The sequence below is a fragment of the Setaria italica genome, chromosome IV (genome assembly GCF_000263155.2).
Source record: "Setaria italica strain Yugu1 chromosome IV, Setaria_italica_v2.0, whole genome shotgun sequence".
NCBI classification, from domain to species: domain Eukaryota; kingdom Viridiplantae; phylum Streptophyta; class Magnoliopsida; order Poales; family Poaceae; genus Setaria; species Setaria italica.
This window is the reverse complement of record NC_028453.1, coordinates 13,687,549-13,712,967: the sequence shown is the minus strand read 5'-3', so window position 1 is coordinate 13,712,967 and position 25,419 is coordinate 13,687,549.

Genomic DNA, 25,419 nt, shown 5'->3' with positions numbered 1-25,419 from the left:
GAGCCATCCCACACTGCATGCCACACCTCCACCTCTAATAAGAGAGCCGGATAAAAACCGCGGCACTCATCACCCATCACTCGCGAGTTCCAGCACGGACGTAGCTGGATCACGAGCTGCAAGATGAGGCACACGACTACACCTCCTACGAGGATTCTTCTATCATCGCGGCTATCCCTACGAGTGCAAGAGTATGTGGAGGGAAGATGGCTCTAATCTACGAGGAATCTTCTAGCACCGGAGTAATCTTTGAAGGTTTTCTACAATCAAATAACAGCAACCAAAAGCAATCCATCGCTACTTCAAGCCTGACCTTGATCGACCTCCATGGCAATCTATTTATAGCCAAACGCCACAACCACTACCCACTCGGGAGTTACTATTCGCTTGTGACAACAAGCCTTAAAAGCACTGACAAGTCAGCAAGGTGCTCTCTGACTCCACTCACGTGAAGGCATTCACACCACAACAGACAAAAGAGTACAGTACACCCGTGCACCTCTCTCAGAAAGTAAAGGGACACTATTTTCAAAACAACAATGGCAATAATTGATGACCGCACGACTACTCTGCTATCACTCAGACTTACTCCCACCAACGACAAAGATTGAAGAAGACAATCATTCATTGGACTTCGAACAAAATTCAAAGATTGTCTCGAGTAAACAAAATACTCAACAAATTACAACTCGAAGACTATACAAGCCTAAGGCTCTTCCAAAGATACAAACTCGGACATCTTCGAAGCAATTGGATCAGCCTCCTTGAGATATTCTGCATAAGCATCCTTTGTACAGTTCTGAGCAACACCATCACCAGCCGCTGTCAAAACTTCCCTCGGGTAATATGACATGACCACCGCAAGGACTTGTTTACAAACAACCTTGCAGAGGCCAGCAACCTTACCCGGAGTAGTCTTCAGCCGCCCGACTAGTGAACGAGGCTCAGCATCATCCTCAAGAGGAGCAATGGCATTTACCACATTCTGCACAGCATCAGTCAATTCTTGGAGCTCACCTCGAAGCCTTCCTATGATCCTGCCATGATCTCTACAGGCCACCATGGCCATAGCAAGCATAACTCCGTTCTAATTTTTTCTATCCCTCTGATGCTCACATGCAGCCTGAGCTTCAGCTAGTGATGCCCGAAGACGGTCAGCCTCGTCACCTACCCGGTCATGAGCATTCCTCCAGTCAAGAAGCTGGCTACTCACAGCAGCCTCTTTTATCTTGAGCTCTGCAACAAAGGAACAGATCAGAACCCTCAACTATAGTCAAAAATACTCAAAAATCGTGAGTACTCACCTTGATACTTCTTGCTCAAAGACTTATAGCGATTCTCCAACTTCTCTTGCAACACTTCATGGTCCCCCCGCTTCACGGCAAAAGACTTTGCAGCCTCTTCATGAACCTTCAAAGACTCGATGAGATGACTGCACTCTTGCTCCAGTTGTGCCAATCGTTGCACAGAATCATTTCGCTCCTGGAGGGCCCGAGCATTCTTTTGAGCTCTGTCATAAAGATCTTGCAACTAAAGCAAGTCGTCAAGCTTCAGCAAAAAACAGTCAGTCAACATTCAAAAAGATCACACACCTAAAAGCTCTGGATAGCTCTCCAAAACTCCGACTCCGATGGCAGCTCGAGCACTGGACCCTCAGTACTTTTTACAATCTGGGGCTCTGGAGCTCCACCCAAGACAGCACCTGAAAAAAATACACACACTAGTTGTTACAAGATACAACACACTGACTTCAAAAAAAATACCTGTACTCCGGCTACATACCCGATGCAGCAACATCACCCGCTTTAGTCACATCAACTAAAGCCAGGGTACCTCCAACAGACAATGAAGATGGCACACCTCCAAAACCCAAAGGGACCGCAGGGCTCTCTGCTGAACGGATAACTTCTTGAAGCATGGAGATAGTGGCACCAAGACGGTTCGTATCAACCTCGGGCGCGTCATCCATCATCAAGTCAACCAAGGGACCAGAGAGTGTAGTCGAAGGACCAGAATCCACTCCTGTGTCCACAAGGATAGTATCCTCCGCGTCCTTGGATCAAAACACGAAGTCATCACACGTCCTTCAGAAGCTCAAAAACACGATACAAAGGAAGACTTATCCAAAACTCACCGAGATGACCGCGGCGGCAACCGAACAATTTTCCTTTAAGTAACAGCCGGATGAGTACTCGGCACCACAGGGTACGCAGGAGGCACGATATTCTCGCCAAGGCCTACAAAAAACAAATCAAGGATAAGACTACAAAAGATTCCGACTACCAAAAATAGTGAGAAAAACTCACCACTAGCGATAACATCGGATAACAAAGCGCCAGCAGCAATCACCGGTGACTTCGCGACATCTGTCACCATAGATGATGCACCAATGACAACCTGTTAAAGGACTGGCAACTCGATAGCTGACGGTGCTAGTGCTGCAGGCTCAGGGGCTACTCCTGAGTCTACAAGCGGCACCCCCACCGGCCACTCTTCAAAAGCCACGACACTGACCATAGCATCCTTGGCAATGGGGACTACCTCAGCAAAAGTAGCCTTGTTGACACCAGGAGCAGAATCGACAACCTTCCCAATCAACTAAGATCATCATAGATTCCAAACAACTATAAAAAATTACCAAGAACAACGGCTACGTACCTTGGTACTCTGCGACCCTTCAGGGGTCAAACTCGACGTCGAAACAGACTACACAACAACCCTCTTTTGAACTACTCACCGTTTTTTCACAGGAGGAGAAGGCTCATCTTCAGAGTCAGCCACGACTATCTCCTCCCCCTCAGACTGCGGCAGATAGTCAAAAAGAACCCAAGACTACAACCAAATTGTTACTCGAACATACCCCAACATCTTGAAAAATACAAGTCAAGCAAAAGAACATACCTCTTTTGGCCCATACCAACTATCAAATTGATGAAGGACTCCTGGAATAATCGGTACCCCCTGATAGTTCCTGAAGAACTTCGCCAGCAACACTTCCACATCATCATCAGATATGTCATGAGGAGACATACGCAACGGGTCATCAAAACCTAAGTACTCCGAGCCTGAGTGAGCCCACTGCTGCAAAGGCTGAACCCTCCGCTTAAAAAAATTGGCAGCCACATTGATGCTAGTCAAGCCTAATAACTTCAACTTAGCAATTTTAGACAGCATATTGGAAATCTCAGGGGTATCCTCAGGCTCGCTCACCCAATTCTCCGCATGCTTTGGAGCATGTCCAGTGACTACCGACAAAACAGGATCATGGTTCCCAATATAGAACCATCTCTTCTTCTAGTCACCATGCGAGTCAAGCAAAACGTAGTCAAGATAAGCACCTGAGTTCCTAAGCTGAAACCCGGCACCTCCAAAAACTTCCATCCTAGTCGTACTAGGCTGTGGCTTACAGCGAAACAGCTTCCTAAAAAGCTCAAGACTGGGAGGGACACCCAGGTATACTTCACACAAGTGTACGAAGATAGACATATGAAGCACGCCATTGGGGTTCAAGTGAACCAACTGAAGTTTGTAGTATGCGAGAATACCTCTGAAGAAGTTGGAAGTAGGCACTGCCATTCCTCTCTCGACAAAGGGTGCAAGCATGACAGTCTCATTCAGGTGCTCCTCAAACTATCACGCATTGCCAAAAGCAGGCCTCCACTCGAGTTCAAGCTTTGACTGAAGAAGCTTAGCATCAACCAAAGCCTGAACCGCCGTTTCCTTCATCATAGAGTTCTGCCAGGTGATCCCAGGCGGTGGTGACGCAATCTGGTTCGTCGGGCCACACTTTGGCGTCGGCAGCGCAAGCTCTTTCCCCTTTTTGGATTTGGATCTCACCTTACTAGCAGCTGCAGCTTGACCCTGGGTTTTTTCCGATTTCTTCCCCATCTTCTTGACATGCATCAGTCAGCCTCAGGAAAGGGGAAGAACAGAAGGATCGGCGGTAGATCTCACTCAAGGGCAAGGAGAAAGCAACAATGGCGGTGGCGGCACTAGAAAGCACAACAGCTCAAAGATGAATAGGAAAATGGGGGCAGGGACAAAATAGATCTGCTAAAAAGAATGTAACCCTGAGCGCCCCCCCCCCCCCCGTTATATCTCCATCACCTCCGGATTCCAAGCGTCAATTCAGCAACGATTAGATATAAATCGGATTTATCACCATAATATCCAACAGCTACTCAAATCAAGAGGTTTGACCACTTCATCGATCACGGAAAATCGCCTAAGTGCTCGGGGGCTGCAGATACCGTACCCGCTGGACAAAGTTTTCATTTTCTGAAGACTACTAAAGCTAGAATAACCAGAACACGGGATTGACCCTTAGCCTGATTCTTCGATTCAAACTAAGGCTCGGGGCCTACTCCATATGGAGTGCGATTGTCATCGCACTACCATATAATTTCCCAAGGTAGAAGCAACTCGAAGCAAAAATAGATGAAGAGTACTTTCCAGCTACACGACAGTATTCGAGTACTCGAAGACACTACAAACGCTGAACACTAGGAATTACTCTGGTAGTGGCTTCTGAGTACTCAGAACTGTTCCGCTCGACTACAAAGTACTCGAGGGCTTGTCGGGCATACATCCTAGGCCCACGAGTAGGCCCTGTGCAGCCCACTAAGGGGCGTACTCAGACATAATCAAGGCTCGAGGGCTACGCGGCAAAGGAACGTAGCCCACTCAGAGTCCAAAAGACTAGTCAACATACATATGGAAACTACTCTATCTACACCGAGTAGAACTCTATAACCGTATCTGACTAGGATTCTAGCCTGTAACCCTGCTCCCCCGATCATATAAGGGCGGGCAGGGACCCCCTCAAAGACAACTCATCCAAGTTCAATACAATCAACACACAGGACGTAGGGTCTTACGCGATCTAGCAGCCTGAACCTGTCTAAAATGCGTTCCTTGCATCACCACACAAAAGACCACCTAGGGTACCCCCTAGGCAGGTTGCCGGTCTAAAGCACCGACAGTCTATGATGATAGAGATTTTGTGTTCTTGGAAGTAGTGTCGTAGCTTCTACGAGGTGAGTCGTATTGCGTATAGTATTTTTTGGACTGGTGGGTACCTGATTTTGGGATCTGATAACACCTCGCTGACTAAGTAGACAGGCCTCTGTACTTTGTATACATGGCCTGGTCCTGGTCTTTCAACCATGATCATCATGCTGACAACGTTAGTACTCACGGTGATATAGAGCAACAAGTCTTCATTGGGATTTGGTGCCGTGAGGACCGGTGGCTTTGATAGGAAGTCCTTCAATTATTGCAAGGCTTCATCTGCCTTCTCAGTCTACTAGAATTTGTCTTGCCGCTTGTATAATTTTAAGAAGGGTAGTCCCCATTCTCCAAGCCTTGAGATGAATATTTTGAGCGCTGCCATGCATCCAATCAGCTTCTGGACATCCTTGACGCACGATAGGGCATGCATATTGGTGATGAAGGAGATCTTCTTGGGGTTAGCTTCAATCCTTCAGTGACTAATGATGAACCCAAGTAGTTTAGCTTCCACCAGAACTCTCGCAAGCTTTCGAAGGATTTCTAGTCTTCATGACCACGTCGTCCATGTACGCCTCTACATTGCAGTGTAGCAATTTGTTGAAGCACTCTTGGATTGCTCGTTGACAAGTGGCGCCTCCATTCTTCAACCCAAACGACACTGTTGTGTAGCAGAAATCTCAATATGGGGTGATGAACGCAATTTTGATTTGGTTTTCTTCCTTGAGAGCTATCTGGTGATACCCCAAGTAGCAATCGAGGAAACAGAGTAGGGCGCATCCAGCTATCGAGTTGATGACTTGATCAATCCTAGGGAGCTCGAAGGGATCCTTTGGACTGTTCTTGTTGAGGTCCGTGTAGTCGACACATATCCTCCACTCTTTGTTGTTTTTCTTTCCCACTAGGACTGGGTTGGCTAGCCACACTGGATGATAGACTTCTTTTATGAAGCCCACCATGAGTAGTTTGGCTAGCTCTTTTTTGATGACTTCCCTTCTGTCTTCGATGAATCGCCGTAGTCGTTGTCTCTTCAGTGTAGCTTTTGGCTCCACATTTAGTGAGTACTCAATCAACTCCCTAGGCACCCACGGCATATCCGATGGCTTCCAAGTGAAAATGTCACAGTTGGCCCGGAGGAAGCTAACGAGCACAGTTTCCTATTTAGGATCCAGCCCTGAGCCAATCAAGGCTATCTTGGAGCTATCACCAGTTTCAAGGTCAATGGCTTTGATGTCCACTTCACTTGACGGCTTGACCTTGGTTGGCCCCGACTTCTTTTCTAGGATCTCAAGTTCTGAGCAGGACAGTTTCTTGGAAGCATTGAAGATTTGCATTATCGAATTTGGCACTTGAGTAGTCGCTGCTAGCTCCACCGTGTAACGACCTTGGATAACCAGCCAAGTTAATCTTCAACCGAAAGTCCCTAATCCCGCTGTCTCAGCTCTCCTGAGCTTAAGCGCTCAAAATCCGGTTCTCAGTCCCAACCCCTGAAAAACCCAACCAGAACCGCCGGTTCATCCCTAAGTTCAGAGGCAGTGTTCCTTCCAATCTCGAAGCAGTGGAGAACCTGAGACTGACTGGTGGACCCGCAATCTTTTCCCAATTCTCTTGAGGCAGACACGCCTGAGCAGCATGCACCCGCTTCAGAGCTCCCCCGCCGCGTGGCTTGATCTCTCCGACACCCACCGCCTCGCCCAGTCGCCGGCCGCAATAGGATGGATCAGCGCGCCCTCCTCCCCAATCGCAGCGGAAGCCCCCTGCAACCCCTTCTGCCTCGCCTCGTCTCGCTCGCGCCCTCGCCGGCCGCGCCAAGGTGCCCCATCGCCGCCGTGGATGAGTTTTACCATTGCTGCGTCAGACCACCTCGCAACCCGCGCCCATCATCTCGCCCGGATCCCTGGCTGCAAGCCCTGATGCCTTCCGGTTTTTCCGCCCCTCCCCAGTTGCGCCGCCCACGAGCTCACTCCACGACGATACCTCCCTCGCCAACCCCGACTCCGGCCGCGACAGCTCCTTTTCCCGCCTCACCAGTAATGTGCCCGGCAAGCCGCTGTTTCGTGCTCGCTCGCGCCGCCGCTCGCCCTATCACTTTGCCTGCTGCAACCTCGCTGGTAGCGCCTTCCTTCCTATCACACGCCAGTCAAATCCGCCGCTCGACGCGACCAAACCACGCTCACCTCCGCCAAATCTAAATCCTGGCAAAGTCGCGCCTGCGCCGGCCTTGTCTCCAATGCCCAATAGCCGAAGACTCTATCTCCAAGGCTCTGTTCTACCGCCCATCGTCGCTCAATCACCGCCATGGCAGCGTACTCCATCCTTTTCTTCCCGGTCTTCGTGTTGCTCGAAATCTCTCTCTTCCGCGCAGCTATAAAAAGGCATACCAGAGTCCCACTGGAGTTTCCCTTGCCATCACTATTTTGCCGCCCATACTCTGAGCGCACTTGAACAGTCCTGCTGAACTCTTGAGAAGTTCCCCTCTCCGCTTAGACCCACTTCTCCCCAACCCACCAGCCGTCTGTTCCTCCGCGTTGTGCTAGAGCTTTCCTGTTGCCCACAAGAAGCACAACCGCCGCCGGAGCACCGACCAACCTCGCCGCCGCCCGAGCCTTAGCGCTTTAGCCTTTCCGCCCAAGTCTGTTCCTTCTCGACCCCAAAACCTTCACCAGTAGACCTGAAGGTAAGCTGCCGACCCCTTTCCGGTTCGCCCGACCCCTTTTTCCGTTTCGTCCGACCCTGTCTGTTTCGCCGACCCTTATCCACCTCGCTCGAGGGCTCGGCTGTATCTTTTTCCTTGACCCGAGGGTATCTGTGTAAAATATCAGGGACTTCTCTGTGTTAAGCCTAAGGACCCCGGCACAGTTATTCCTTAACTTTAAGGGTCAGATCACAAGTTTACCCCCATCCGACCCTGTTATCCTGTTCTCCACCAACTAAAGTTGAACTCCCCCACCTTTTCTGTAGCTTTGCTACAAGTGTCTGACCTTTAACTTGCAAGTGATTGTTGAAAAAACCGTCTATACGCTAACTCCTGCATTTGCATTCGTGTAGAGTTACATCTCGCCGACGGCACCTACGAGCTACACCCGGCGTCTGAAGACGGAGCTGTAGCAGAGCCGCCAATCCTAGAGGCCGAAGCAGCACCAGCCAAAGACCAATTCACCTCCATTCCACTTGAAGGCAAGCCCCGGAGCATACACCCAATTTTCTAAACTTGCACATGCCTTCATTCTCATGAGTGTGCATTTACGTATAGGAGTTGTTTGCAACCATAGAATGCATGACTTAGTGCCTTTGATCTGAACACTAGTCTGTTGGGTTCGAGTAGTGGCAATGCTTAATAGGACTCGGTAAAAGTCGAGTGATTTCCTGTCACTCGCGAGTTATAGGAGTTGGATGTTCTCTTTTGTTTACAACTATAAGGACAATGGACGGGGCAGGGTTTTGGTGAACTCTTTTGGTGGTCGGCTGATCCCCCCGTCTGTTTATGAAATCTGTTAAGGCCCGACAGTGGTGGTGTTCGTGATCAAGTGTTTGAAAGTACTAATCTCATACCCATTATGGGATGGGGAAGCCTAGTACCTGATTGAACCTAAACGTGAGCGGTTCGATCCACTGTCTCTGGAACAAAGTTCCCCTGTAGCCGCACGTGGTGGCAAGTGTGGTCACAGAATGGTAGAGGCCGGGTCTGTGGAACATTGCACCAAGGGAAGTGGGCCCGACACGGGTTAGGGAATTGATGGGGAAGGCCGACACAGGAAGCGACCCTCGATGGTGCGCGGATGTCGTGAGGTTAGGTTCACCATGCATGGTTAAAGAACTCAAATCGATTCGTCTGCCTCTCATAGTTTGAGACTGCTTGATCGCTATGCTACACTGAGTAATAAAGGAGTCTGATGATGACATGGTCTTGATGTTGAGCTTATATACATAATGTTGGATCTATGCTTGCTTAGTGTAAGTTGCAAATGTAGACTGGTTCATGAACTTAGAATCTGAGCTAAAACTTGGAAAGCAAGGACCTAACATAGTCGCTTTTGACAAACAAAACCCCTCAACCAAAGAGCCTTGCATGTCTAGACGTGGTGGAGTAGTTTTCCCACCGATCGGTTAAGTCTTGTTGAGCTTAGCAGCTCAGCCTTGTTTGTGGCTTCTCTTTTCAGGTGAAGTTGAAACTTCAGAGCTTGCTGTTGGCACTTGGCCGCCCCAGTTGCCTCCTGGGTGGACGGTCGAGTGGGATCCTTCCTCGAACGGTGGGGAATGGGATCATTGATGTCCTGTCTGGCCTCACCAGGGACATCCGACCCCGACGATAGCTTCCTCTACATTTTGCCTTCTGTTGTTTCCTTCATAACTTGTAAAACTCTGATTTTCAACCAGTGTGTCATGAAATGTTAATCAAATGGTGGATCTGTTGTATTCTCTGAAACCACTCACCTTCGTGTGAGCTATACTAACTCGGTCCTGTTAAGTGGTTAAATCGGATGAAATCCGACGGCACATCGAGTTAACTCGATTAAGGCATGCAGATCGCGTGTTAAGTGACTTAACCGTGCTTTAGTTGAGTTAATCCGAGGTGTTCTGCCACACACCGCCTCTGTGTCGCAGTCATATGATCTCTTCAGGTCCCCACGCAGGGAGATTACTACCTTGGTTCCCGGCATCTTAAGTACTAAGTACACGTAGTGCGGGATGGCCATGAATTTAACCAATGCTAGTCTTCCGAGGATAGCATGATACGATGTTTCAAAGTCTGCCACCTCGAACCGGATGTACTCTATCCTGTAGTGTTCTTTAGTCTCGAAGGTAACTGGTAAGACCACCTGACCAAGGGGTACAACCATGTTGCCTTGGACGATCTCGTAGAACGGAGAGTTCGTTGGGGTGAGCATGTTAATGATATCGACGCCCATTTTCCTCAGAATCTTGGCGAAGAGTACGTTGAGACTGTTATCGCCATTGATGAGTCCCTTGGTGAGTCTGGAGCTAGTGACTATTGGATCCAGGATGAGAGGATACCATCTTGGGTCTGAGAAATTTTCCATTGGTCCTTCCTGGAGAAGGTGATTGGCACCTCGGACCATTTGAGAAACGTAGGTAATGCTGGTTCAATAGACATGATCTCTTGGAGGACTAGCTTCTAGGACCGCTTATTAGCAGTACCCGGTGTGCCGCCAAAGATGACATTGATGGTGTTGGAAGGGTTCTGGAATTTTCTATTGTTAGCATCATCTTCATCTTCCTTGGCCTTACCCTTGTCTTTGTTTCCAGAATGTTCCGGTAGGTCTTTCATGACTCTGCGTAGACTGTAGCAATCCATCGCTAAACAAAGTCATCTCTTAATTCCTACCGCCTTTTTTGGATGACTGTGACATTGCCACGACAGTATTGTCTGTCTTCCACTTACGATTCTGACCTCCAGAGTAGTTATTTTGGTTGTCATTGTTGGGGTGATCGTTGCGGTTCTTGTCATTGCACTGGCCATTATTCTGACTATTGTTGTTCTGGTCCTTGTTGCAATTGGACTCAAACCTCTCGATCTCCTTATCTTCTTCATCTGCCCACGCTTGTATCACAATCTTGAGAGATTTGATATCTTCAGGGCATCTCCTACCAAAATCCTAGAACATCCGGTGGTCATAGAGACCGTTGTGAAAGCAATATATGGCGTCGCGCTCCATGATATCCATGATTGTGGCCTTCTTGTTGAAGAAATGACATAGATAACTGCGGAGGGTCTCACCTTGTTGCTACTTGATTTGAGACAAGTCGATCCTATTGCTAGGGCGTTGCATTGCCCCATTGAAGTTGTTGGTGAACTACACCTTGAGATCTTTCCACGTGTCAATGGAGTTCTTGTCTAATGACTAGAGCCACATGAGTGGCACTTCCTCCATGCAGATGGGGAAGTAGATGACCTTAGTATCATTGTTCCCTCCTGTTGCTTGTACTGACAGTGAGTAGCACCGCAGCCATTGGACTGGGTCCTGCTTGCCATCGTATTTGGTGATACCCGGAGGTTTTAATTTCTCGGGTAGAATTATCCTCCTTACTTGTCTTGAGAAGGAGGGGAACCTGTCAGAATCCTCTCCTAGGTACTCAACTTCTTGCTCATGCTCGCAGCGGCATCCATCAATGATTGTACAGGCATTGTGGCTGGCGTTGATCTTGTGGCAGAGATCCTTTTCAGCCTTTGGGTTGGGCCCATGGTGGCCACAGCCTCCCGAGGGTCCTGCCCGACTACCCTCTGCTCCAGCTTGGCTTGGTCTAGCACCTCCAATTTGACTTGGTCAGGATGGAGTGCGTCCATGGCTACTGCCATGCTGGGATGGAGTGTACAGAACTGAATGTATCAAATTTTGTTGATAGAGTTGTTCATAAGCGCGCTCCGCTAGTTCCGCCAGTTGCCTAGTGTACGTGTCCTGTGGCATTGCGTGGGTAATAAGATCGACGGATGCGATGGTGGCAAGAGGAGTACGATGCTGACGCGATTGAACTTCTTCAAACGCGTGATCCAAGTTGATGATTGGGAATTTGCTGCAAGGCTGCGGTGACGCTCTGCTCTTGCTGTGTTTGTTGCTCGCCGTCAAGTTCTTTAAGCTTTAGTTTCTTCTCCAACAACGTTGGCGGTGAGCTCATCCAGCGAGACATCATCTGGGTGACATTGATGTTGCGATTTCTCTCTGGTTGATCTTCCTCTTCACCTTCTTGTGCAGCAATGAGAGCGAAGAGTTCTCGTTTTGGAGAATGGTTTTTGGAACTTGACGTGATAACCTCCGTGGAGCCATCTTCTTTGTAGATGGGTGATAGAGGAGTTCCCTCTTGATACTGGAGGTTATCAAGGTAGGCAATGAGGCGCGAGTCATCATTCTTGGCGAGAGCTGGTGGCTTAATGTTGGGTCAGTAGACGAACCTGCCTTGTGGTGTTGATGTGATTACCAAGCCCTATTGTGGACCTGACAAAGGGGTCTTCTCGTTCGGGTCCGAGTAGTAGTCGGGGTCCTCGATCATATCCGGATTGGATTGTGATCTGGACAGGGTAGCTTGGTAAATAGCACTCATGTTCAGAGTCCGAACGTGAATCAACTTGGGTTGTAGTCCGATTCACATGATGGTTTAAATGCCAGCTTGTGAAAATCAGTCCGACTAGTGGTAGAAGTCGAGTTGTACTTGGACTCGTCCCCCAGCCTCTGACTAGGTCACAAATTGAAAATTCGCTAAATTTCTCAACGACATCATCCAGAGCTTGACGCTGGAGCTTCATGGTGTGTTGCTTCTTCTCCGGAGCCAGCACAATGTGGTAGTGAAAATTTCCAGTGCCATCTACGACGCAAACCCAGGAGCCGAAGATGAACATCACGCCTACTTCGAACATGATGGTTGGCTTGATGATGACTTCGGCCATCAAGCTCACCAGTGGATTCTCAGTGAGAGCCCCTACCTGGCATGCCAGCTATCGGTGTTTAGATTCGGCAACCTACTGAGGGGGTGCTCGAGGTAGTGTTTAGTGCGTGGGGCTCGCCAAGATCTGGAACTCGAAGGTGAACTCGAACACACGATATATATAGGTTTGGGCCACTAGATTGCGTAATACACTATGTCATGTGTGCTGGTTGGATTGAATTGCTTTGGAGGGGGTCCCTGCCTCGCCTTATATTGCCAGGGGTAGGGTTACAGAATACTACTCGGATTCAACTAGATGAGTCCTACTCTAATTGCTATGGGTAGTTTCCTAATTCTCGATTAGTTCCTGTCCTCCATGTAGACCATGACGTTCTGCACCATAGCCTCCATGTCTAACACGTCTCGATATCCAGCCCTATATCTAGAACTGTCCAAACCTTCTGATGGGCCTATAAATATATGTACGACAGGGTGGAGAGCTGCCAAGGAAGAAGATAAGGTCCAGCTAGAGGAAGAAGATAAGGTGCTAGGAAAAAATAGAGGATGATAGACAGGACCAACAGCTGACATGTGGGATCTACTAGTAACTCATGCTAATGGTCTTAAAGAGGACATCTATCCATCCCTCTCTATATCTCAAGCAAAACAAAAAACTAGAATGAACCCAACCCATTTAACCAAACACAGAGTGGGTCGAACCTAACCCAAAAATGAGGGATGGATTCAACCCAACCCACTTGATCCCAAACCAAACAGATTAACAGAGTAGTAAATTTTTGAATGAAGGACCAATGGATGTTTAGACAGAGTCCGAGTCACTTAGTTTACGCACAATGGGTATACTACGTAGTTGCGACTGCGACCTTGTCCAATTTCGACATGTCTGAACGGTGCACTTCAACATCCTACCTCATCCATCTTATAAGTGAACAACGTATCTCTCTAAATAATAAATACCAATGTCCCTGTTTCTGAATAGGATGTAGAAAGGGTCTTTTATAGCTTTTAGCCAAAACAGCTCCAACCGTTAAAACTCTCTCTCTTTCTTGTCCCTTCCAAAGCCCTCAGTACATGGGGGCAAAAGGGAGGTGAAACCGCTTTCTGGGCAAATTCCAATGGCTGCCCTCTTCTCCGGTGACCTCACCGGCGCTGGAGAAGAAGGGGAGCGGAGAATCGACCATCGGCTGTTTTTACTAGTCTAGATATAGGGTAGATCTAGGGGTAGTTAGTTTTCCCCATGGCGTTGAGTTCGCATGGGGCCTTTTGTTCCTCAGTGATGGCGTCTTCACGATGTCCAGTGATAAGGAGATATGTCCTCTGGAGCAGCTCCGGCAACATCAAAGGCGCTGCTTCATGGACATTTTGTTCTCCTTTGTGCTTGCAGAGGGTGAACTGGATCCCCTTTCTTTGGGGCTTCTGTCTGGGCCATCGATGACCTCGTGAGTAGGCTCAGCAGCTGTGGATTTCACCTAGGTCATTGAGTTGTTCGATGGCGCCGGATTCCTATTCTTCCTTTACCCCGACGATGACGGCCGATGCTCGCCAGAGGGGAGACGACCTGCGGCTACAACTGGGAGGTCTCATCGGGTGTGTTGGTTGAGCTTTCTTCTTGGATGGTGTGTATCTTCCCTGACTCCAGCAGGTCCGGAAGATATGCGGCGTCCACGAACTAAGCGTGAAGATCCTAGGACCATTCTTTCAAATTTGATCTTAGTCAGGGTCTTGTACGCAAATTTACATTCCTGGAGGATATGGGTTGTGGACTTTGTTGTAATTCTCTTATCCACTAGGGGTGCCACTTGTAAAAGCCTTCCTTTTATAAAATGGGATCTGGCCCTTTTAGGAAAAAAAAGCTCCAACCGTTTACGCTAGTGCCTGAAATGAACTAGAGGCCAACAAAGCCATTTTTTTCTCTTCAATAGCTCTAGAGGAGCACGAGCTAGACCAAATGGTACCTCGTCACAGCTTTTGGTGTGGCTTGGTTGGTGGCAGCAACAACTATGAAATTGTTGACGCGAAAATCAAGAGAAGACCTCACGCACCAACACATGAGACCCGAGAGAATTTTCTTCGCTCCTGTTCAGGTTGTAGCCCTGTTGATCCGTGATGTGCCAGTCAATCTAACCTGTTGATTGACAAGGACAAGTGAAACGTATAATACGAGAGCAAATTGGCTGGCTTTCTGAATTGCTCCACAAGACATATCGGCAAAGGCTGCCGACACTAGCAAGTACAATTGGCTAGGTCAGCCGATATGGACGTAGTAGATGTAAAGGAAGTGCAAAGTACAACCTAATCCGTGCTACGTGAACAATACTTAAGACAGATCTAACCGATTATATGGTAGCAAATTGATGTGAGAAAATAAAGCAAAAGCCGATCAAAATGTGCCATAAGCTGGATAATTGTGATAAAAACAAAAATAACAAGATTTAATGAATAAAACTTGCAGATCTAGCAAATATCGATAACTGGTGAAAAAATCTAAACAAAATGACAGCGATGCGCCCGAAGTTAAAGCCTAGAAAGTATTCAATAGACGCGGAACTTGCAATCTAGCCGGAGATCGGAACGATGCAGCCCAACTAGCTTGGAAGAACTCATGAAGAAACAAAAATGATGGCAAAGTCGCCACTTGAAAGTAAATTGCGAAAATAGTAAATTTGTATTGATTATGATGTGTATGTCTCCAGACCTCTCAAGGTCCCTATTTATACCCTATATATCAAGATTTATAACCCTAGTCGATTACGACAAATCATAAGATCTATCTCTAAAGAAACAAACTTTCCAAATAAAAATGACTCGCGCAGGAGTCGGAAACGAACTTGGCCTCTACCGGCCAAAACCTGCCCCTCATCCGCTGACTCCATCGACAACATTTCCAATTGGCTAGAATTCTTCTGCTCACATCGGCTAACTCCATCAGCAACGCTTCCAATCGGCTAGAATCCTCCTGCTCACATTGGTTGACTCCATCAGCAACGCTCCCGTGATCCCATTGGCTAGGTTTCTGTCTCACTCTATCAGCTAAACCCTCTGCAACCTCATCTGCCGATTCCACGAGCCATTGTCCTTCCACTACGCACTGCACCTCTGCTTCCTTTTGACGCCATCTTTGTCGTATGTCAAAAAACGGTGTCAACACATGCCCCCCAATTTCGGAGTGAAACTTATCTTTTGCTCCGAAATTATCTCAGCCGCGATTACCTTCCTCAGGAAAACGTCGATATTTACCAATCACTGAGCAACAAAATATTTTCTGTTCCGAAATCTCCTCAGTCATGATTGCCTGAAAAAGCGACTGGGGGTAACAGCTCTTCGATTTTCACGCAGACGGCGGATGAGATACCGCATTTACCCTCTCGGATGAATTTATAAATTTATAGCCACCATCTTCCTCATCCCCACCGGTTCATCTTCTCACACCACCATACCTCATCTCCTCTTTCTTTTGGGCGAAGGGCGACCGTCGACGATTTTCGGCAACCATCGGAGATCTCCAGCGACCATTGGTGATCCGCTTGCTAATCACTTCAAATCCCAAATCAATTCTATGGCCACCCTTACTGCTGTCCCAGAGGTATGTTGGGATACGAGGTAGGCTACGCTAGCGCAAATCAAATTTTCTACCGCGTATAACCAGGAAGAACTGCTGTATAAGGATCACGGGATTACCACTCGACGCACTACTGGTGCGGAAGATGTAGATATGCGTCGGTGCAGTGAAGACGATCACGTAGTCGTACGTAGTCGAACAACGTAGTCGTACGTAGTCGATCACGTCCAGCGGCTCCTCAGCAGCTCGTCCACGTGCACAGCAAGATCGCCTCCGGTGCCGCGGCTCGTCGTCGGCTCGTCGTGGCTCGTCGTGGCTCGTCGGCGGCTCGTCGATGGCTCGTCCAAGTGCTGCAGGCGCAACACCTCCAAGGTATCCACACGTGCAGGGAGGAAGCGTCGCAAGCCGGATTGCTAGATCCGCGAGTTGCAAGGCGCGGCAAATGTGTTTTGCCAAAAGGTGTGAAACCCTAGGGCGCCCCCACCCCTCTATTTATAGGGGTTCCTGATGGGCCTCTGGATCCGAGGCCCATTAGTACTCCTAAACCTAATCCAACTCGGATCAGATCCGAATTGGGCTTCCAGCCCCTTAAGTGTGTGACCCTATGGGTTCGGATACGTATAGACATGGCCCGAGTACTCTTACTCGGCCCAATAGTCGGTAGCGGCCTCTAGCAAGACGTGCCAACTCCTATACGCATACGAAGATCATATCAGACGAACCATCACAACATAATATACATGCTATTCCCTTTGCCTCACGATATTTGGTCTAGCTTCAAGCCGACCGCTCTTTCTCGATCCTGTGATTCGGAATCCCTTTGTAGGTTAACTCTTAACCGTACGTAGCATGGCCATGCATTTTCGGATCCAATCACTCGAGGGGCCCAGAGATATCACTCTCAATCAGAGAGGGGCAAATCCCATCTTGATTGACCATGTCTCATAGCATGCTTCTTGACAAACCCGAAAGCTACCTTTATAACTACCCTGTTACGGCATAGCGTTTGATAGCCCCTAAGTAGGTCGATCCACATCTAGAATACATGCGACAATCTCAGGTCTAAGGACAAAGCGTATATGTTGTTTAAAGAGAGAACTACTTCTTGTGTTGGGTCAGTCCTAGCACATGTCTCCACATGTGTCCACATTATTAGTTCGACATCTCCATGTCCATGACTTGTGAAACATAGTCATCAACTAATACATGTGCTAGTCTAATATTCATGTGTGTCCTCACATGAACACCGACTAGGGACAACTTTAGAATAACCATACAAGTAAAGAGTTTCACATACAATTCACATAATTGCAAATCAATTCAAGTAGCCTTTAATGGATATTCAATGAACACAATATACAAATCATGGATACAAATGGAATATCATCATCTCTATGATTGCCTCTAGGGCATACCTCCAACAGTCTCCCACTTGCACTAGAGTCAATCTAGAAGGTACCTAATACCCATAGCTCTTACATGCGCATCATGCTTAGCCTGCGGGAGTGGTTTTGTCAACGGATCAGAAATGTTCAGATCCGTGTGTATTTTGCATATCTTGATCTCACCCCGGTTAATGAAGTCTCGAATGAGATGAAATCGCCGCATTACGTGTTTGTTCTTCTGGTGGTTCCTTGGCTCCTTTGCTTGCGCAATTGCCCCATTGTTATCACAGTAGAGATTCAATGGGCTGGACGCATTCGGGAACACACCAAGCTCAATGAGGAAATTCCTAATCCAAACACCTTCCTTCGCGGCTTCCGAAGCCGCGATGTACTCGGCCTCCGTCGTAGAATCGGCCACCGTCTCCTGCTTGGAACTCTTCCAACTAACAGCACCACCATTCAGTGTGAACACAAATCCTGATTGTGACTTTGAATCATCTCTGTCGGTTTGGAAACTAGCATCGGTGTAACCTGTTACAACGAGCTCCTCCTGACCTCCATAGACGAGGAACATATCTTTAGTCCTTCTCAAGTACTTAAGAATATTTTTCACCGCTGTCCAGTGACTCTCACCTGGATCAGATTGGTGTCTGCTTGTCATACTTAGCGCATATGAAACATCTGGGCGAGTACTTATCATTGCATACATGATAGATCCAATAGCCGAGGCATATGGTACTCTACTCATGCGATCCCGCTCATCAGCAGTCGAAGGACACTGAGTCTTGCTGAGATGTATGCCATGTGACATAGGCAAGAACCCTTTCTTTGCCTCTTCCATGCTGAACCGCTTCAACACTTTGTCAATGTAAGTATCTTGGCTTAAACCTATAAGCCTTCTCGATCTATCTCTATAGATCTTAATACCCAGAATATATGCCGCTTCCCCTAAGTCCTTCATCGAAAAACTATTTTTCAGTGAAGTCTTTACGGACTCAAGCATAGGAATGTTATTTCCAATCAGCAATATGTCATCCACATATAAGATTAGAAATACTACAGAGCTCCCACTAACCTTCTTGTAAACACAAGACTCTTCTTCGTTCTTGGTGAAGTCAAACCCTTTGACCACTTCATCAAAACGAATGTTCCAACTCCTAGATGCTTGCTTCAATCCATAAATGGATCTCTGAAGCTTGCATACCTTTCCAGCATTCTTTGGATCGACAAAACCCTCGGGCTGTATCATATACACGTCCTCAGCTAGGTTTCCATTCAGGAAAGCTGTCTTGACATCCATCTGCCATATCTCATAATCAAAATATGCAGCTATAGCTAGAATAATCCGAATGGACTTAAGCATCACTACGGGCGAGAAGGTCTCGTCGTAGTCAACTCCTTGAACTTGTCGAAAACCTTTTGCGACAAGTCGTGCTTTATAGATGTGAACATTTCCATCCATGTCCTTTTTCTTCTTATAGATCCACTTGCACTCTATGGCTTTAACACCATCAGGCGGGTCAACCAAGTTCCAAACTTGATTGTCTCCCATGGACTCTATTTCGGATTGCATGGCACTCTGCCATTTTTCGGAGTCTGGGTCCATCATTGCTTCTGCATATGTCGCAGGCTCATCATTGTCCAACAATAATATTTCCCGCATTTCGCGGAGCCTTGCCGACCTTCGTGGTTGTGGCGGTGCTTCTCTTGCCATGGGTATCTCAACTTGTTCTGCTACGTTAGCATCACTCATTGATTCTTGCCCGATTGGCTCATCTTGAACTTCTTCAAGATGCACTGTCTTTCCACTCTTTTCTCCTTTGAGAAACTCTTTCTCTAGGAAAACCCCGTTCCGAGCGACAAACACTTTGCCTTCTGATCGGTTGTAGAAATAATATCCCAAAGTTTCCTTTGGATATCCCACGAAAATGCACTTATCCGACTTGGGTGTGATCTTGTCCGACTGAAGTCGCTTGACAAACACTTCACATCCCCAAATCTTTAGAAAAGACAGACTAGGAACCTTTCCAGTCCATATCTCATATGGTGTCTTAACTACGGATTTAGATGGTACCCTATTTAGTGTGAAAGCTGCTGTTTCTAGAGCGTATCCCCAAAATGACAACGGTAGGTCCGACTGGCTCATCATTGATCGAACCATGTCTAACAAAGTTCGATTACGTCGCTCGGACACACCGTTTCTCTGAGGTGTTCCAGGCGGCGTAAGTTGTGGAACAATTCCGCAACTCTTTAGATGATTGCTAAACTCGTGGCTTAAATACTCGCCTCCACGATCAGATCGTAAGGCCTTAATTTTCTTACCACGCTGATTTTCAACTTCATTCTGAAATTCTTTGAACTTTTCAAAGGTTTCGGACTTGTGCCTCATTAAGTAGACATAGCCATATCTACTAAAATCATCAGTAAAAGTTATGAAGTATTGGAATCCTCCTCTAGCCGTCGTGCTCATTGGTCCGCATACATCACTATGTACGAGTTCCAACAAGTCTACTGCTCTCTCAGGAAATCCTGTGAAAGGCGTCTTGGTCATCTTGCCTAGCAAGCAAGCCTCACATGTCTCGTATGATTCAAAATCAAACGAAGTTAGAAGTCCATCAGAATGGAGCTTCTTCATGCGCTTTTCACTTATATGACCCAAACGACAATGCCACAAGTAGGTAGGACTCAAATCATTAGGCCGAGGCCTTTTAGCACTTATATTACAGACAGGTGAACCATCAAGATTTAAAACAAATAATCCATTCACAATGGGTGCAAAAGCCATAAACATATTATTCTTAGAGATCACACAACCATTGTTTTCACTCACAAATGAATAACCATCCCTCATCAAACATGAAGGAGACAAAATGTTTCGACTTAAACTAGGAACAAAATAACAATTATTCAACTCCATAATAAATCCTGACGGGAGGTGGAGTTGCATCGTCCCGACGGTCAAAGCAGCAACTCTTGCATTATTGCCCACGCGGAAATCAACTTCTCCTCTTTCCACGCTTCTACTTCTTATCGTTCCCTGCATCGAATTGCAAATATGAGCAACCGATCCGGTATCAAATACCCAAGAATTAATAACTGTATCAGCGAGAAATATGTTGTCTATAACATTAACAACAAGCGTACCTGAGGTAGAAGTACTCTTACTTCCGCCGTTCTTCAACGAAGCTAGGTACTGCTTGCAGTTTCTCTTCCAGTGACCAAGTTCATGACAGTAAAAGCACTCTTTATCTGGAGCAGGTCCAGCTTTAGCCTTGGGCGCTGGGTTTGGCTTGGACACTCCAGCCTTACCCTTCTTCTTCCAAGAATTACCCTTCTTCTTGAAGGTAGGCTTGTTCTGTACAGCCATCACATGGCTGGTACTAGCGCTTTTCTTAATGTCTACCTCTGCTGTCTTGAGCATACCACACAGCTCATTCAGACCCTTCTCCGTCCCATGCATATGGTAGTTCGAGATGAAGTTCCCATAGCTAGGCGGAAGAGATGAGAGAATGAAGTCAGTGGCCAACTCTTTGCCCATTGGGAAGCCCAGCTTCTCCAATCGCTGAGTGTAACCAACCATCTTGATTACATGTGGTCCTACTGCTGCGCCTTCTGCTAACTTGCACTCCAGAAAGGCTTTGGACACATTGAACCTTTCGGTCCTAGCCTGTGTCTGGAACATGTCCTTGAGCGCCACGATCATATCGTAAGCCTCATGATTTGTTTCGAACTGCATCTGCAGCTTGGGTTCCATGCAAGCAAGCATAAGGCAGCTTACCTCAAGATTAGCATCAAATGCCTTCTTGTAAGCAGCCTTAACGGCAGCAGATGCATCATCAGCAGGTACTGGTGGTAGTGGGGTGTCTAGAACATCTTCCTTTTTCTCAGCCCTGAGAACAATTCTCAGGTTACGGATCCAATCCGAGTAGTTTGTTCCATTCAACTTGTCCTTCTCAAGGACCGAACGCAAAGCAAACGATGCGGTGGTGTTGCTAGGTGCCATTTAATCTACAACAAAAGTAATGCAAAATACACTAAGACAAACGTATCCATGATAGAGCAAATTACATTAAACTATTTTAACAGAATCTACTCCCACTAAAATCAATATCCCTCTATTGAAACTTAGTGATTCAGGATCCACAACTAACAAGTCTACTAGTGAGCTTTAGCATCACCGCTAGCAAACGAGGTAGATCGGTAAGCAACTTTTGCTAATCATGTCACATATGACTCCTGTTGTTGGGTGACATCTCTATGTCTCGGCGCCCAACCTTTATGCCCCAAGGTCCTTAACCGTTAAGATAACCTTGTTAAGCAAACCAACCCTTATGCGTGTAAGTGTCCGACACAAACCCGTCTAGTCAAGGAAAACTAGTGGCACCCTAATTTCATAGACCCACCACTGATTGTACAAGACATGGGACGGCGCAAGTTTTAGTTGGGAGGGCATACTAACTTAAACTTTGTGAGGGATCGTTCTACTTCTAACATCACAGCATGCAGAAAGTAAAACATAAAACAGAATAGCATTCACACAGTTGTGACACAGTATGGCCCATTTTTCTTATGGTGATCTCCATCTCCATAGAACCTGTTCACCATGGTGATCTCCATCTCCATGTTCCATGTGCTCCATCCTCCTGGTGATGAGTCCTCCAAGAACTAGAGCATGCTATTACGCCTAATAGCTAGTAAAGAATCTAGTAATGAAGATTACATAGTTGCTTGGATCATCACAGATTGGTACGCAGACCATTAAATACAATAAAGTGACAACACATATGGCTCCTGCCGTGTTGCCGTACGCGCGACACGCAGGTCACGAATTAGTTACACACATGCATCACATACACAAGGGGACCATACTGATCACAAGATACATCCTGCAAAAGAGAGTTAGGCGTCCTAACGTTCCAAACTTCGGAGGCCCGAAACTCCATCTTCCAAGCCGAATTTGGCAAATCTAATTTCGCCGAAAACGGCAAAGCGGTTGAAATTCACGTGTAACTTTTTCTGTAGATCAATTTTCGTATAGAAATCGCCTCGATCCGAGATCGTACCGAAAAGTTACGGCTGATTTACCGAAGCATGCGCATACGGCAAAATCCCGACCCCGGCAGTAGATCCCATCTACCATTGCACATCTAATGCGCCTGGCGTATGACCCTGGATCTCGATTCGACCAATCATATTGATCTTCCCTCACTGCAACTGGATTTACGTGTATCACTTAACTCCGATGGCGGAAACCGACCGGTAGGAGTATGTCGTTACACTACCATTGCAGCAAGGGCACGAAATCAGGACATAGATCAAACAGAAAACTCGCATATCTCCATATGCACACATCCCGAATCCAAAACTAAGCAGCTAAGGCTCTGATACCACTGTTGGGATACGAGGTAGGCTACGCTAGCGCAAATCAAATTTTCTACCGCGTATAACCAGGAAGAACTGCCGTATAAGGATCACGGGATTACCACTCGACGCACTACTGGTGCGGAAGATGTAGATATGCGTCGGTGCAGTGAAGACGATCACGTAGTCGTACGTAGTCGAACAACGTAGTCGTACGTAGTCGATCACGTCCAGCGGCTCCTCAGCAGCTCGTCCACGTGCACAGCAAGATCGCCTCCGGTGCCGCGGCTCGTCGTCGGCTCGTCGTGGCTCGTCGGCGGCTCGTCGATGGCTCGTCCAAGTGCTGCAGGCGCAACACCTCCAAGGTATCCACACGTGCAGGGAGGAAGCGTCGCAAGCCGGATTGCTAGATCCGCGAGTTGCAACAGGCGAGGGCGTGGGAGGCGCGGCAAATGTGTTTTGCCAAAAGGTGTGAAACCCTAGGGCGCCCCCACCCCTCTATTTATAGGGGTTCCTGATGGGCCTCTGGATCCGAGGCCCATTAGTACTCCTAAACCTAATCCAACTCGGATCAGATCCGAATTGGGCTTCCAGCCCCTTAAGTGTGTGACCCTATGGGTTCGGATACGTATAGACATGGCCCGAGTACTCTTACTCGGCCCAATAGTCGGTAGCGGCCTCTAGCAAGACGTGCCAACTCCTATACGCATACGAAGATCATATCAGACGAACCATCACAACATAATATACATGCTATTCCCTTTGCCTCACGATATTTGGTCTAGCTTCAAGCCGACCGCTCTTTCTCGATCCTGTGATTCGGAATCCCTTTGTAGGTTAACTCTTAACCGTACGTAGCATGGCCATGCATTTTCGGATCCAATCACTCGAGGGGCCCAGAGATATCACTCTCAATCAGAGAGGGGCAAATCCCATCTTGATTGACCATGTCTCATAGCATGCTTCTTGACAAACCCGAAAGCTACCTTTATAACTACCCTGTTACGGTGCAGCGTTTGATAGCCCCTAAGTAGGTCAATCCACATCTAGAATACATGCGACAATCTCAGGTCTAAGGACAAAGCGTATATGTTGTTTAAAGAGAGAACTACTTCTCGTGTTGGGTCAGTCCTAACACATGTCTCCACATGTGTCCACATTATTAGTTCAACATCTCCATGTCCATGACTTGTGAAACATAGTCATCAACTAATACATGTGCTAGTCTAATATTCATGTGTGTCCTCACATGAACACCGACTAGGGACAACTTTAGAATAACCATACAAGTAAAGAGTTTCACATACAATTCACATAATTGCAAATCAATTCAAGTAGCCTTTAATGGATATTCAATGAACACAATATACAAATCATGGATACAAATGGAATATCATCATCTCTATGATTGCCTCTAGGGCATACCTCCAACAAGGTACACCTCTCTACCTTCATCGTCCTCCCCGCACCTTTACTTTCCTCTCCTCAGTTAGTCATTTTCGCATTTCTCAGGCCCTCAGAGACAGAATCACCATCCCCATAGCTAATACCTCTGGATACATTGCCTTAGGCCCCATGGGAGATCCTGATCCAACAGATCTAATTAACTTGGAGACTAATAGAATCCCTTTCAAATATGCATCAATAGATCTGGCCGATTAGGAAAGTGCTTCAAGATCTTGGACCAACAACACACCCGGATGGAAGAATTGGTATCTCAGGGTAGCCAATTCCAACAGAGTCTTCTGGCAAGAGCATCGCATTAGTCAATGCATTACCCTTTCTTTATCAGATATGGCTAGAAACGAACCATGCTCGTAGCCGTATCATACTTCTGGGCAGATGCTCTGAATGCCTTCTTGTTCAGCCATGGGCCGATGACTCCAACTTTAGCCGACGTCCTGATACTAACAGGCTTGAATATCTCCTCTACCAATTTGCCATTTCATTTCCCAGCTAAAGGTTCTCGCCAGCTGGAGACAAAATCCATCGGCGGATGGAAAGGCTACATCGATCGTCATATTGGAACCGAAACCGTCGATGAGAGGGAGCATGTGGCCTTCCTGAACATGTGGCTGGACAAATTTGTATTCTGTGGAAGGTCAGCCGGCCCGACTAGTAATCTGCAGCCCTTGGCCGAAGCGCTGGCAACTGGGTCTTCAATCCCCCTGGGAAAGCACCTTCTTGGATCGGCCTATCACTTATTGCACCAAGTATCTAGCAAATTATTGGCCGGAAAACCAATCGGTAATCTGGGTGGCCCCGGGTGGTTCATCAACCTATGGCTCAATCTTTACTTCCAGCGCACCTACCAGTACGACCTCAGGAAAATGTCTTTCCCTAGCAATCAACTAGAGGAAGAACCAGTTGTAACCCATTGATGCACCTCTTATGGTGAAGCAGTATCGGTCGTCCGTGGTAGTAGACTCTCTCCTTCCGCAGCAGCCGAGGCCTTCAAATGCTATTATAATGGACTCACCAAAGGGGCTACCATTTGCTACGCTTATCACAGTGAAGTCCCTATCTTTGAGTTGCCATATTGCTTCGACTTCGTCACATGCACCTTCAGTGGAGAAATCTTACAGACAATCATCAAGCCCGGAATTCTCCCAGTTAACTTTTTTGCTGGTAATGGCCAATATTCGACATACAAATTTTATCACCCGTCGGCAGCAGCTCGCCAACTTGGCTTTGGACAATTGCCGA